The sequence below is a fragment of the Protopterus annectens genome, chromosome 6.part0, assembly GCF_019279795.1.
Source record: "Protopterus annectens isolate FY-2018-M chromosome 6.part0, PAN1.0, whole genome shotgun sequence".
Classification (NCBI taxonomy): Eukaryota; Metazoa; Chordata; order Ceratodontiformes; family Protopteridae; genus Protopterus; species Protopterus annectens.
In genome coordinates, this window is record NC_056737.1 from 1,771,759,348 (window position 1) to 1,771,775,213 (window position 15,866).

Below are 15,866 nucleotides of genomic sequence, written 5' to 3' on the forward strand. Positions count from 1 at the left end.
GCACACGATCCTGGTATGCACATGACTACTAAAGATTCCAGGTGCACATGAAGCAGACAACCCCATTGTACACAGAACACTACCGGTCCCTCTATGGTTACCCCATTTATCTTTTTCGTGATGATGATGTTGCACACAGCACCCTGCAAGAGTAATGATCTCACATAATGATTGGACAGGAACTGTTGTGTTAATGTAAATAAAATTCACAGAGTGATGTATTTGGCCAATGTACAAATGTTTGTGTATGTTAATGACACATGTCTGTCTGAGGGAGTCTTGATATTGCATAGGACAACACCACTACATAATACAGGCATTGCTGGTGTTTCCCTTTTCATTCCTTTGTAATTCTTTGGTGTCACATGGGATGTTCTTGATATATCTATATATAAATGTATCTATATCTGGACATAAACACACACACACATGCATCTACATGATGGAATACATTTCCTATACTGTTGAATGACTGTGCTGGATGATATGTTTGTGAAAACATCTGATGTCTGTATATCTGCCATGGCTTAGTAGTAAATCACATTAGCTGTGTGTGCAGGATCCTGGTTTCAAGACTTGCAGAGGCCATTTATTTTGTTGCTAGGCAGAACAAGGCCATTGGATACGGAGTGATTAAGGCACATTAAAGCAGTTGTGAGTGGGTGTGCATGGGTTTGCATGGAGCTAAGCAATGCTAACCTCAGGTTACAGTTTCTTACACTCGGTTAGCTTCTACAATGCTTCACCAGTGTAATACTCACATACTGGTGGCCAAACAGGCTTACGCCCGCTTGCATCTGCACTTACAAATGCACTGCATTTGGTGTTTGCATCTGACACTCACACCCCTGGGTGGGAGTGAGGACTACGATATTACCTTGTGATGCCTATTACATCGGATTACATGTCTACAGTATCGGAATGGCTGCCCATTAGGCGAAAGCATGCCGCTCAACTGTACGGAATCCGCGGCCTGTCCAGAGTTTGATTCCTATTATCAGTGTGTTCCATTTACAATCTGCACCTGTCTGGCTAATACATGAGAACTGACACTCTTCAATACCAACAAATAGTTGGGTTTTGGAACCCACATCCTTCAGGTGAATCATGCTACTGCATATCTAATATTCTATCATCTTTCTAAGGTTGTAAGTGGAATATGTGCTTTCTGTCCCTATCAGACCTCTCAAACGATTGGGGACAAATATTATCTGAATCAGGGACACGTTATAACAACATCAGGAACACATTGACAGACTCAGAGCATATGAATTCATACACATTTTATGAGGTAAATGATATTTATAACTCTTAATTGGTATTATTCCTTACGTGTAATTCACCACCTTTCCTCCAAAAGTCACTAGTTTTAGGAGGGATTAAGTGGGACAGAGTTGGAATTTGAGTCAAAATCAGGGACGTCCCTGGAAATCGGGGACAGTTCAGAGGTACGGTCCCTATTTGTTCTCCCAATGGTTTATGTCCTGTCCAGTGGATTTGCTCTTAGGGGTTGAGAGGTATGGGCATCAGCTATGCCCATTTTGGAATGCTACTTACATCCCCGGGGTAGTCCTAATAAAACTATGCCAGCCAGCACCTGCACGCCTAGGCCCATAATTGCATACCCATAGTTCCCCCACCTGCCCCTCCTCTACTGCACTCATCCTTACTGTGAGTACAGGTGGGGTATAAACACACCACTATACACTGTCCACTCTCCGCGTGCCAGTACACATGTCGTACATTGTGTCGACCCATGGGTTATCAGGCTTGCACAACTTACTGGTCCATGTACGTCTACAGCCTGGTTTGATGAATCTTTACTGGGACTGACTCTGATGATCACTAATTTTTGGGTGTCTCACAAGGGACATCAATGTCTTTGTTTCGAGATTAGACCTGGCAGGTCTCTCCCACTAGTAGTATCCTGACGGTGGCCTGGGAAGCAGTGGTGTGTTTACTTTTATTGTGTGTCTGTATGTCACACCGGCCTAGCTGGGGGGGGGGGGTTTGATGCTACGTGTTACAAGTTTGTTTATTGGACCCCTCAACCCCATATGCATGGCCTGTGAACATATGTAATTCATAACTGCTGTATCATATCCTAGCTATATACATGTGTATATTTACAGTCACACACACACACACACACACACACACACACACACACACACACATATATATATAAATAAATATATATATATATATATATATATATATATATATATATATATATATATATATATAAATTACTATATACAGATGCTGTCTATAAATATATATATATATATATATATATATATATATATATATTTAACAACATATGGGTCTATGGGGGTCTGCATATGTATATAACTATATGTGGGTTGTTGTTGTTGTTGTTGTGTCTTTTGGCTTTTCTCGGTTAGGGGTCACCACAGAGGAACTCTGGTCCGCTAATAATTGGTAGTTGATTTTTACGTTCCGAGTTACCAGCCCTGATGCACAACCTTCAACGAAGGTACACCCATTCATGCATATCTCCACGCAGAAGATGCTCTAGTTGAGAATCAAACCGGACAGCGTATGTATATGTATTCTGTCTCTGTATGTATACATTTGTACTACACAGAGGGAGAGGTTTATCTCTATGTCGCTATGGGTAGATATACACACACATACCTCTACATATATACATCTACATCTGGTTATTCCGTTCCTTGCCATATAGATTGCATTTTGCTGCAGTGGGACTTGTAGTGGATGGGGCTGCTCGTTGAGCGATGCCTCTGCTCAATGAGAACATTTGCTTACATCCCTAGGGCTGTCCATATAGGCCCACATCAGCCAACACCTGCACACCTACCCCCATGACTAGTTACCCATAGTTCCCCCACCTCCTCTACAGCACCCATCCTTATTCTGGGTCCTACCTACCTGTCCCTGTAGGAAGTGACCTCAGCACAAGAGCTGTAGTAATTGGTTGTTTTGGACCATTTCTAGCTCTTTTGAAGTTCCCTGTTTAAAATCCACGTTTGTATGGCTTTGCACATTTGTGCGCATAGCGCAGCACCGGTTAAACTAGGTTAAGCTTTTTCTGGCTCCGCCAAGTCTGCTCTTCAAATTTTCCCTTAAGGAAGCTCTACTCTTAGTATAATCAGACTACTCGCTATATTATAAGTCTAGCACTTGTTCTCATAACTTCTCTACTAAGTAAGCACTCTCGTACTAAGTAAGCACTACATCCACCTCCCACCCCTTTGAATATCCACTTCCCTTAAAGGCACAGCACTCCCTTATACTGTTCTAGCATGTCGAGTGGTAGATTACTGGCGTCCTCTCCAGTTCAGCTGGTTAATCTGGGTATCTTGAGACAATGCTACAATTGTCTCATGTACACAGACAACCCTCTCCTCCTCCCAACAAACACAAATACATGTGAGAGATGCAGCTATATAGCCAAACTGGAGGCTGTACTCTCTCAACTCAGGCTGGCATGACCAGACAGGAGGAGATGGTAACCACACACACAACAAACCCGGTCCCACATAGACCTACCACAACTGCAAACCAAACACATAAAAACACAAAGACATACTCGGAGGCTCTAATAAAAAACTTACCAAAACAACAGAGGCTCCCAAAGCAGACATCCAAAAATCCACCACCTCAAAACAAAACACATGCAACACATACTTCAATAAATCAGTGTGTCAATCAATCACAGCCCTTAAGGCCAAACACCATGCCTGATACACTAGTAATAGGTGACTCTATAGTCAGACACATTGATGTCCCGCTTACCAGGCTGAACAAGGAGAGGGTGACTGTGAGCTGCCTATCGGGAGATAGGATCCGTCACATAACACACGCACTCAGGTCACTCCAAAGCAAGTACAAATATGACTCCGTCATTGTCCATGCTGGCATGAATGACCTGAGACGTACCTCCCTGGACTACATGAAAAGAAACATAGAGGAGCTCTCTGGTTATGTAGCCCAGGCTGGTATGACCTTGACCCTGAGCTGCCCCCACCAAGAATGATGCCGCAATACAAAGACAAGATGATCAGCTTTAATAATTGTCTCAAGTACTGGTGTCATTCTAAGGGGATCCAATGTCTGTCTGCCTGGGATGACATGTTGGACAAGCCATGCTGCTTCACAAGGGACGGCTTGCACCTGTCACCACTGGGCTTCTGGATATTGGCTAAGGCTCTTGCCACCCCCCATAGTGCCTTTTTTAGGCAAGGCTCAAAAGACAAACCCACCACCTTAGAAAACAAAAATGGAAAAAAACTAAGGTTAATGCTGCTCAATGCCAGAAGTCTAAATCTCAAGATGCAGGCACTCGATGCACTTCTCAGTATGGAGAACATCGACGTCTGTGCAGTAACTGAAACCTGGTTCAAGGCTCCTGAGAGCACCCCAGTGCTACCAAGCTATACCTCGTATCATGCTTTTCGGCCCCAAAACCCAGGCTGAACCACAAAGGGAGGGGGAGTGTCCATATACATCAAGGACACCCACACCTCCAGGTTAGTAGCAACACATGAAGCATCGGAGACCATACAGGTGTAACTAACCATAGGCAAAACTGCTATACAACTGGTAGCATATTACAGACCACCCTCCCAATCTGAGGAACCCTACTCAGCCTTCCTGAAGACATTGGAGGATATGAATGTATCACAAAATACCATCATACTGGGAGACATCAACTACCCTAACATAGATTGGGTACATTATTCTAGCCCTAACACCCTAGCCCAAAGGTTCCTGGAATTCATAAATTCAAATGCACTGGAACAACTAGTCACCTCTCCCACTAGGGGAGATAATATACTAGACCTGATCATCACAAACATGGGGACAAAATGCTCCACACCGGAGGTAAACCCCTCACTAGTGAGATCTGACCACAAACTAATCACCCTGGATATACATATCCCACCTCCACCACCAGCACAAAAGACCACAGTGAAAAACTTCTCAAAAGCAGACTTCACTCTTCTTAAGACTGAGATGGTATCTTTTAAGCCCACTGGGCCAGTGAATACCACATCCCACAATGCTGAATCCTTCACAAATGCATTCTATGGACATCTGCAAGAATGCATGGATCATGCAATCCCAAATAAATCCAAGTCCCTCTCCACCAAAGGCAAGCGTCCTGTCTGGTGGATGTCAGCCATTAACAAATTGTATAACAAAAGAAGGAAGCTACTGCACGGCAGAGCAAAATCCCATAAAGGGAAGACATCTCTGATCAACACTAGCAGAAAACTACATTCTCTCATAAAAACATCCAAGGCCAACTTTGAGAGAAAAATCGCTAAGGACACTAAAGATAACCACAAAGCCTTCTTCAGCTATGTTAGAAACCTGGGCGGAAATACTCAGATATGCTCAGAGTTAGTCCACAACAACAAAAAATACACTGAACCCACAGATATTGCCAACATTCTGGCTGACAGGTTCAGTGCAAATTTCTCCCTCACCCCCAAAAGAAGAAATACTTATCCCAGCTGAATGTAATCTCCCTGTCATCTCAGATGTCCAAGTGAGAGCCGCCCTCAGCAAAGCAAAAAACACAGCATCAATGGGACCTGACAGTATCCCGGTTTGCGTGCTACGTGAACTCCAAGAGGAGCTAAACCCGCACATAAAAATGCTATTTAACCTTAGCCTTACTACAGGATATGTACCTGAACACTGGCGTACAGCAACAGTGGTCCCACTCCACAAAGGGGGTACCTCTACAGACCCTGGGAACTACTGCCCCATAAGCTTAACCAGCCTGGTCTGCAAAGCTATGGAAAGAATCATTATGGAACTCATAAATAGAGAAATTGGGGACCTACAGACACTTGACCCCACCCAGTTTGGCTTTGTAAAGGGCAGATCCTGCCTTTTGAACCTGGTTGACTTTTTCGAAACAGTCACTAGAGCCATTGATGAGGGCAAAGCAGTCCATACAGCCTACCTGGACTTGGCTAAGGCCTTCGACACAATACCCCACTCAGGCATCATAGATAAGCTCAACAGCTTAAACGTAAACCCTTATGTCACTAGATGGGTTGCAAACTGGCTAAAGGACAGAACCCATAAAGTTAAAATCGCTGGAGCAATGTCAGACTCAAAGTCAGTCACAAGTGGTGTCCCACAGGGATCTGTCCTGGGACCCCTCTTGTTTGGCATTTATTTCTCAGATGTTAAAGCAAACATGGGAGGGTTGTGGCTGACAAAGTTCGCAGATGACTGCAAACTAGGCGCCATAGTTGATACACCAGCAGACACATACATCCTACAAAAAGGCCTCACTGAAACGGACAACTGGTGCCGGAGTCATGGCCTTAAACTAAATGCCAAAAAATGTATAGTCATCCCCTTTGGGAAAAACAAAGTACCCACAAATTATCACATAGACAGCAACCCACTGAGTACGGAAAAAGTAATCAGAGACCTAGGGACCCAAGTCGACAGCGACCTCTCATTTGACACCCACGTTGCCAAAGTGGTTAGAAAAACATTCTACCTTGCACACCTTATCATGAAGGGATTCACATCCAGATCCAAGGATGTCATTGTACCCCTATACTCCTCCCTCATCAGACCCATGATTGAGTACAATGCCCCATTTGGTTTGTACCTCACCCGGCATTTGCAACATCTGGAGAGACCACAAAAGTACCTCACCAAGAGGATCAAGGGTCTCCAACATATGTCTTATTCTGCCAGACTAAAGAAACTCCAGCTCTATTCAGTAGCATACCGCCTGCTCAGAGGTGATCTCTGCCTGACATACGAGGCCATGTCCAATCAGGAACTGATGGACATGCTCCACCTCAAAAAATCCAAATCCATCAGAACCACGAGAGCTAAAGACTTAAACCTCGGCACAAGTATGAATAGGACATGTTGGAGGGATAGATTCATAACCCAGAGGCTTCCCATGCTCTGGAACAAGATCCCAGTTCATGTTAGGCAGAGCCCCTCGCTGACTCTCTTCAAGAGAAATCTTGATGAGTGGATGGGAGATCGTAAGTTCACCCCAGGGGTCACATCTGTGTCACTACTAGACAGGAGCACAGTAAACTAATTCTATTATATAAGGGGAACTTCACTGTGTCACTACTAGACAGAGGCACAGTATTCTAAATCTATTCTGTGCATTTTTGTACCATTTCAAGGGGTGGCAAAAGCCACATCACTATGGCTAGGCTTACAAATGCCCCAGGGCAGATAGCCTAGTACTAAACTATGAAACTATGAAACTATGAAACTACACGCTGCTCACTCTCCACTTCACGGGACCCATGTCATACAATTGTCTCGACCCATAGGTAATCAGGATTTCCCAGCCTTGTATTCTGGGTATGTATACACCCCAGCCAGAATGTTCAGTGTATCACCTTCCTTTGGTCTTGTCAAATTTTGGGGTGTCACGCAAAGGATGCTCCTGTCTGTGTTCCAAGATTAGATTTCACGGGTGCACTGTGTACCCCCCGGTTGTATCCTGCCTGTGGTCTGGTGAGCAGTGGACTATTTACATTGTTTGTGTGTATGTTTCCCATGTCCGGCTGGGGGGGGTGGAAAGTCATGCTACGTGTTTCTTGTTTCTTGCTTGGGCCCCTCACTTCCATTGGCATAGCCTGTGAACATATGTCATTTCTCTGTGCTGTTTCCTATCATAGCTGTATATCTGTGTATATCTATGCGCACACACACACATACACACACACACACACACACACACACACACACACACACACACACACACACACACACACACATATATATATATGTATATGTCTGCAACCATATACATATATATATATATATATGTATAGCTTAATATATATATATGTATGTATATATATATATATATATATATATATATATATATATATATATATATATATATATATATATATATATATATATATATATATATATATATATATGTATATATATGTATACATATATATATTTATATATATATATATATATATATGTGTGTGTGTGTGTGTGTGTGTGTGTGTGTGTGTGTGTGTGTGTGTGGGTGTGTGTCTGTAAAGCAATGCATAACCCGCGCAAATGCACTGCACACGCTTACTGGTGTTTATATATTTTTAGACCTGCTTACTAGTGTCTTATTCATTATGACACTGACGCTTCGCTCCAGTTCACTTTTAATTGTTATTTTGCAAGTTATACAGTGGACAGATGTCGAAATATGTTAATGTACAGTTTACCGATGGTAAATGGTATGTGATGCAGTGGGATTTGAAACAGGAATATCTGCTCGTTAGGTGGTTGCTCTAACCAATACACTATTGCTGTGCTGTTTCATTTGCATATATACTCATATACCCATGGCTCCTGGTTCCCCATACACCCACTCCAACACCTCCCTAACAATGCAGTCATCCATTCTCCAGTCAGATTTGTGGTGTATCCCACTACACATTGGCCACTCCCTTCTCCTGTAGACCCAACCCATCAGTTGACTCACTCAACGTATCCTCAGAACTCCCAAACTTTTAGTCCACAATCATTGGTGACATGAATGACCAAAAGGACACTATTTGCAATTTTTGGGTTGTCCCACATGGGACACGGATGTCTTTATGTCAGCATTAGACTATATACTTCATTACATCCGTACTCCCATTAACATGACACTACAATAAATTAATAAGTATGACTATGTGGTAACGCATACGTTACACATGAGAGCCTACTTATGTATGTGTTCGGCGTATTTCTTTACAAATAGACCGGTTTAGTAATTGGCGTTGCCATAGCAGGCAGATCACAGGAATGATTCCATGTGTGGGAAAGTCCTCACATTTGATTTTTTCAACACAGCACTGACTTCGGACATTGTACACACTTCTGCGTTTTAGCAGTTTCATCCATTCCCTCTTATGCACAACCTATTATTCTATCTACTGTCGAGGTTTGTAAGGGCACATTCATGTTATTTATGTCTGCAAATGGAATGAATGTATTACAGAGAATGTACTTCTACATATAGATGTCTGCATGTGTGTATGCATATATACTTATAACGAACTTGCTGACCTCCACAGGGCAGTCCAATTAGAACCAGCCCATCCAACCCTGGCACACCTGGATCCATAATTTCATACCCATAGTTCCTCCACCCCACCTGAGTTCAACATACACACATACCATCCATTGTCCAGTTGCTATTGCAGCCATGATACACCTCCACACATTGCCCTCTCCCGAGCGTTAGGGGCTCTACACGTATGTTGTCCCAACCCATGTATTCTCAGGCTCTCCCACCATTTAGCCCTTAAACATACCTGCTCTTGCTTGTGTAATGGTTGGATGGCCAAATAGTCTATCAATTTTTTGGTAGTCCCACCAGGGACTACCCTCTGTGTGTAATGTAGACTTAACAGATCAACAGTGTTACTCCCACTGGTAATATCCTCCCTGTGGTGTGAGTAGCAGTGCTTTGCTCACTCCTGCCCGGCATGATATGCCATACTCTGACAACGCTGTATAATACTGGGGTTGCAGTTGATTCCCTTCTCATTCATTTTGTATGCTTTATTGTTACGTCATTCTTTCTTCATATATATATATATATATATATATATATATATATATATATATATATAGATATATATATATATGTGTGTGTGTGTATATATTATATATCTGTGCATACTTATATACATTTCCTGTGCTGGGCACTGCTTAAACCTGTGCAAGCACACTTAGACTTGCTTACTGGTACTTATATATGTTTACTGCTGCTTATTTGTGCTTACACCTGCTTACTAGTGCCTTATTCATTATGACAGTGCCCCTTTGATTGAATGACATTTAGTTAAATATCTCATGCGATACTCTTATGTCAGTTTTACAGCAAAACGACATTCATTCCGCATGGAAAATGATATATGCTATTGCTGGGCTTAAACTGTGAATGCCTGTTCATTAGGCAGATGGTCTAAACACTACACTATTGACATTTACATTAATTCCGCATGTTTTTCTCTATTTGAATGAATTTGATGTGTAAGCTATGCTTGGTAGAGGGCAGCGACGCACAAACATGCTGCGCTCTTCTTACACCTTCGATATTGCAGCAATTCAAATGTATAATAGGGACACAGGGAATCTAATTGTGAAAGTTCTAGGGACAGGGCTCAACATTCCATTACATGCTTGTGTGTTTACTACTTCAATTTTATTTCGCTGTTCATGGACACTCTTGTATGCTTAGCATACTTTTCGGTATCCACTGACACTGAATTACTGACTTACTATTAGAAGCGGGCTCTACTGGTAGGCATAGTAGGTTGTGCAAAGGTCAAGGTATGTTTACGCCTCCATAGAGCACTTGCACATGCCCCCTGCACTCGCACACGTTTCCTGTGCATGTCGAGGGTGTGGCAGTGCACCCTCATACATATTCATATGGTGCTGCTGCACCATCTGTAGTGAGAACACTCGGAGCAAGGCTAAAACCGTCCTTGCGCCGAGCTTCTTGAATCCTGGGGAGGGTTAGGGTCAGGGATGAGTGAAGGATATGTGTTGTTTGTTTGTGTATGAGTTTGTGTATTTTTTTTGTTAGGGTAAGGGATAGGTTAGTGAATAGATATAGTGTTGTTTGAGTGTGTCTGCAAATTTTTGTGTGTCTGATTGTGTCTTGTTTAGTGGCCGTGTTACAGGAAGGTTTTTATGAAGGTAAGTTGTTGGGTTATGGTTGAGGGAAAGGGCAGCATTAGGGTTAGAGTTGGCACCCATTATTAGGGATGTGCAGGGTATCTTTCTTGTAACAGCACAAAATATCCAAGAATTAAAACCATTTTCATTCAGTTAAAACAGACAAAATTGTGAGACTTGATTTTGGATTATAAACATTACTGTTTACGTCATAGAGAATCCCCCTGATTCAGCAAATTTCCATGCAGGAATCACTTATTACTACATGGAAGGAACTGTTCCAGTGCAGCATGGCAGCATGCCATTCATATTTATGAAAGCACACTGCCATGCTCTAATATGTAAACAGGGATGTGTACAAGCGCAGGGGGCGTGCCTGAGAGCAGTGCTCTCACAATACACATGCCCCCTGCACACCAGAATTGCCATACGACAATTTAAAAAGAGCGAGATTGCTCGTCACACCTCACAACCCATTAGAGTAAGAATTCTGGATGAAGCCATAACAGACAACTGTTAAATATTGCTATTACAAACTTAGAAAGTTGATAGAATAACAGGCTTTGCATTAGCATGAATTTTCTGAAGGGTATGAAGTCCAAAACGCAACTTTCTGTCATTATCTTCAAACTTCAATCTTTAATGATGTGTCAGACAGCCACAAGTTTATGAAAAGTGGGCCAAGAATATAAGGCAAAAATCAGGACATACTGTGAAAAGTTACATGTCATCACTGTTTGCAAAGCACAGCCCCCAACAAATATTTTTTTTTCACATCTGCAATAAAGTTTAAGTATAGCTGTGTGGATGTGTCCATTGCTTAGCTATGCTTAGACCAGCTTAAATGGCACAAGAAGTTAAATAGCAATAGACATCTAACATAAGCAGTAATGCAACAGTTTAGTGACTAGACCATATGCTTTGCATGTAGTCATTCATGGTTTGATCCCCAGTAAAACCAATAAGTATTTTGCATGTAAAAGCAGTACATAATTTATATTTTTTTAATAATTGGGTAGTAAATAACACATATTTGTTAACCAGAGTAGTGTAGTAGGTCCAGATGTGAGGTGTCAGTGTAATAAAGTTGTGAAACTCCCATATAAACACAAATGCTGCATACAGTATAGTCACACAAGAATAAATGTAATGAAAGCACATTGGAGGATGTCAGGGAAGGTAAACAAATTTATAATATGTCAAGAATGATAAATCAATCCCATACAGGTGGTAGTCCATAAAATAAAACATAAGCAATGCTAAGCACTGCACAGCTATGCTGACTGGGTGTATGCATTGTGTAAATACGAATGCAAGCAATGAGTAGCCCAGCTAAGTGGATTTGTCCATTGGTAAGCAGTGCTGAACCTGCCCCTTTAAGCACTGCCAACCTTAGCTAAGCAGGTTTGCCCATAGCTTAGCTTAGCTCAGCATATTCAAAACCATCCAATCACAGCAAAGGGTGGGAAATTGGCAGTATTTAAACCTTGCAGGCAGGAATACAGCCCATAACTGGTTATAGCTCCCCACTGTAGGCAGTATGGCTGGTGTAGGAAAAGTCATGAGCTTTCAGGTGCAGCGCTGGGCCATACAGGAGTACAAGGTCATAGTCAGACTCCTTGTAAAAAAACACGATGTGAGACTGCTGCAGGACCAGTACCAGGGCTCCCAATACAAAGTGGAAGCCTGGTAAAGTCTTGCCCATGATCTCACCAGTGCCAGTGGTATTCCTTGGACTGGTAAGCAGGTCTGGCACCACTATGCAGACTTGAAGCAGAGGAAGAGGGAGCTCTTGGAACAGTGGGTCCAAGAAGCATGACAGAGGGATGATGTCCCAGCAATGTGTAAGTATTCATAGCAATAACTGTTTACCAAAGTCCAGGCTGTGTATGTGATGGATAGGTATGCATAAATGTTTCTCTATCTTCATCACAGCTCCAGCTGAGCAGGTTGTGAACCAGGAAGACCATGCCAACAGGCAGTAAAGGCTGCGTTGCAAGGTTGGTGAGTAACAATCTAGCTTGTAGTATTCATACCAAATAAATATAAAGGAGTAGAATGTCACCTAGCAGTATTTAAAATGGGTATGGTTTGTACTGACTAAAGCAGACAATATTACAATAATAGTCTCATATAGATGATATATAAATAAAAATGTACCTCCCTGTCAATAAAATTCAAAACCCTGGACTGGTTGTGTTTACTCTGATATGTTTTGAAATGTGTACAGGTTATGCACAGCAACTATAGCTCTGAAAGCATTAAACAATATAGTCTCATCTGACCAAGTTAATGCCTGTATAACACACAAGATTAACTGATATTAAAAACGTGACACACCAAGATCTGATATCTGAATAGTAATGTTGTGTTAAACACTGTTTTCCACACTGTGCTATGTGTTCCTCCTGTGCTCTCTCTGCCAGGGGTTTGAGTGTCCAAATGTACCTCCAAATTCAGTATATATGCACAGCTGTTGCTGTAGAAGAAATTGACAGCTATGTACCTTCACTACATTGTTCCTGCACATCCCTAGCTATCTTTCATATTGTTTTGCCCTCTTTGTGCCCTCTTTTTCACCACTTTCCTATCACCCCTTTTTTCTTTTCTTTTAAAGAAATTAGCATGGGAGTAAGCAGGAGTAAGCAGTAGTAAGCGAGAGTAAGCCTGTTTGTGCAGTGCTAAGCAATGCGTACACAGAGTAAGCTGTTTTCACGGCTGTGTGTAGGCATAGTCAACCAGAAGTTAGCACTGATTACTGCCATGCAAACCCGCACAAATTCACTTACAACTGATTAAAAGTTCCTTAATCACTCTGTATCCAACAGCCCTTGTTCTGCTGAGCAGCAAAATAATCAGTCTGAGTAAATCTTGAATCCAGGACCCTGCACACCATAGGCACAGCAAGTTACCACTAAGCCACCCGAGCTGTAAATATACCTAATGTTTATTCAAACATATCATGCAGCACAGTCATTCAACAGTAGGGAAATGTGTGTGTGTGTGTGTGTGTGTGTGTGTGTGTGTGTGTGTGTGTGTGTGTGTGTGTGTATATATATATATATATATATATATATATAAATATATATATATATACACACACACACACACACACACACACACACACACACATATATATATATATATATATATATATCCATAGGAAACTGATGCGGAATAAGGTGAAGTTCCAAGACTGGAAAAACTCCATTATCAGCCTCAACATAAGGTTGAGATCCCTCATCAAATCCTCTAAAGCTAGCTATGAAAACAGAATTGCAGCAGATAGTAAAAACAACCACAAGGCCTTCTATAGTTATGTAAAGAATCTCCACAGCGATACCCAAATTTGCTCTGAGCTACTGCACAATGGTACCTCCTATACCAAGCCAACAGATATTGCTAATATACCGGCCAACAGATTCAGTGCTAACTGTACCCCTCTCCCCTCCAAAAGACCAATCACAATACAAGTAGATTGCCAGGCACCAAGTATTACTGAAGCACAGGTTAAAACTCCACTGCCCAAGGCCAAGAATATGCTTGTATGGGACATGACAATATCCCTTGCTGTGTTCTACATAAAATACAGAGTGACCTGGCACCTCACCTGTGTGCCCTGTTCCAACACAGCCTCACCTCAGGCTTTGTCCCTACTGACCTGTGCACTACTACAGTCACCGCTCTCCACAAACAAGGTGGACTACAGACCCTGCGAAATTCTGAAACAACTGCTTGACAAGTCCGTTATGCAAAGCTATGGAATGCATCATCATGCACCTAATAAACAGAAATATGGGAATCTGCAGACTCAGGATCCCACACAGTTTACTTTTGTGAAGGGTAGGTCATACCTGGTTATTCAACCTGGTCAACCTCTTGGCGTCAGTCATCTGAGCTGTGGATGAAGGTAAGGTGGCACATACAGCCTACCTTGATCTGGCCAAAGCCTTTGATAACATTCCCCAGTCAGGAATCATGCAATAACTCAATAATCTAGGCATCAAGCTCTATATCACTAGGTGGGAACACAGGCATATATACAGGGGTGGATTGGACATACTGCTATCATACATTGAGACAGTTGCAGATATCACTGGGTTTGTTGTAACATCCTTTATGAGGAATATGACATTGATAATACCAACAGATGTGAGTATTTACTGATTGCATTCCCCAGAGTCCACGAACGATTTACCAAGGACACCAACTGTCTGGGAAACAGACAAAACATAACAGGCACACATTTGGCCAGTCTGTGGACAGTGTGCCAGTGGAGAGATATGTCAGAGACATATCACTGTGAGTTGTGACGTCACTTATTAAATGCTTGTCCACATAAACCCTGTCAATCTATCAATCCACCATGTGTATTAAAGCACTGATGACATAGAATCTGTTCACAAATCTGGGGATATGTCCCCCATTTTGGTTGGCTGCCTTCATATGCCCTGTCCTGTGATGTATTGCCACCTACTCTATGTGAATCTGTAGGTCACCACCTCTGTAATGTCCCTCACACAGGCAAGGAAAAGGGGCAAGATCCACATTAGGGAATGCCCCATATATCGGAACTAGCAGCAGTGTCCAGGCCCACAGCACAATACAATGTGGGCACTGACATAGTGGTATGACTGTAGCAATACCTGACATCTGCACATCTGTACAGAGGACAAACAGAAAGTAGATAGCTAACAGGTTATGCATTAAGATGAATGTTATGAAAGATAGACGTCTGAAACTAAAAGGTATGCCATTACTATATGACAGCAGTCCTCAATGCTATGCCCTAAAAACATACTAGTCTACAGTTAATATCAACATATCAGATCAATATCCAGTAGGAGATACATAAAAACATACAGCTCATACACCAAGAACATGATAGTCAGAACTCAGTGTCCAGCTTTGCATGCAGGGGTGTACGGTTCCAGTACTACAATCTGCAATCTACTCTTACTTGGAAAAGCACTGTTAAAAGTAGTAATGTAATGATACAATACATGCAAGTGTGACTGCATATAACCAGGAATACTACCCAAGTATGAAACAAATACAAACAGAATATATTGTGGCACTACCCATGTATACTCTGGTGTCCCATACAGTACACTCACACCCCATGCTACTGTAATGACAGCACATAGAAGCATGTTATGCACATGGAATTAAAT